The sequence below is a fragment of the Bombus impatiens genome, unplaced genomic scaffold, assembly GCF_000188095.3.
Source record: "Bombus impatiens unplaced genomic scaffold, BIMP_2.2 scf_2203, whole genome shotgun sequence".
NCBI lineage: Eukaryota > Metazoa > Arthropoda > Insecta > Hymenoptera > Apidae > Bombus > Bombus impatiens.
This window is the reverse complement of record NT_178622.1, coordinates 3,902-5,106: the sequence shown is the minus strand read 5'-3', so window position 1 is coordinate 5,106 and position 1,205 is coordinate 3,902. Positions and strand designations below refer to the sequence as shown.

Sequence of the window (1,205 nt, the reverse complement as noted above, 5' to 3'; positions counted from 1 at the left end):
CCACGTCGTGGGGCTGGCGCAGATCTAGCGGGTTATTAACTCGCGAAGACGCTCCACTCCCTTACTCGGGAAAGGTGAACTCTTACACTCGCATTGTCTGCCTGAAATATCCACGCCGACAAACTCACGTCGAACTGAAAGATAAGAATGTGTAAAAAGCAACTGGATATGGAAAGAATTTGGGATAGTCATTGCTCTGTTAGCCATTGGCAAATCAGTGTTTACCAGGCACCATCGACTTGGTCGAGGTATTGGCATTTGACACAGGTGGACGTGAGAAGTGCAATGACACACCAGTACCTTAGAGGCCCAAATGTCAATAAAGACCTAGGTGATTACTTAGGTCTATGCTTTCATGCATTCTTTCTTCCTAATTTTTGGGTACAAGGAGTTATTTTGTTTGTATTTATATTATTTTTTGTTGAAAGGGAAGAAGGTAACGTTCAAATAGTCAGTACACAACACATAATATTATTCATAGTAAAATTATTATACCGGATATTTTGGTTTTTTGTTGAAAGGGAAGAAGGTAACGTTCAAATAGTCAGTACATAACACATAATATTATTCATAGTAAAATTATTATACCGGATATTTTGGTGATCTGATGTAACCAGAACATACTAAAATAACCAAAAATATATATATTTATATTAGTTCCTATTTTTTTATACGAAGATACTGTCATACGTACCTTGATAACTTTTGTGAGGCTATTGACTTATTGTCTTGTTTCAGAATAAATTTCTTAATTCCCATCAGGTAAATTGCAACATACTTCTCCCAATTCATATCCTGTAAATCTAGTTTGACCATATCGCTGTCATTCAACATTTACTTTCCTCCCTAAGTCGGAACAGTTATCTGTTTGGAAAATCCATTCGTGCATAGCGAAATATGCTGTCAATGTGAACATCTTATTGCCATTTTGGAGGTTTTATCATTCTGAAATATCATTTTTAATTGTTATTATAAATGAAGTCAGAGATTATCCCCGAAAGATTGTTCTTGTTGTGCGAGGATTGGTAGAATACTCACATTGGTTTCCCACCTCGGAGTCTTGAAATGATATCTATGACGAACGAAGGCAAAACATGCGGAAATACACTCCGAATGACGTTCCACCGTACCCGCTTCCTTGCCCGCGGGCTTAGGGTCGGAGGTCCTCTGCGGCAGCAAGCGTTTCTCGTTGCCTTGCGGACGTG

At 38.6% G+C, this 1,205-nt stretch overlaps 1 pseudogene; it reads right to left on the bottom strand.

The window, feature by feature from the left end:
* Window positions 1–544: 544 nt before the first annotated feature.
* The window catches only part of LOC105681803, a 1,218-nt pseudogene continuing 557 nt past the window's right edge, over window positions 545–1,205 (bottom strand).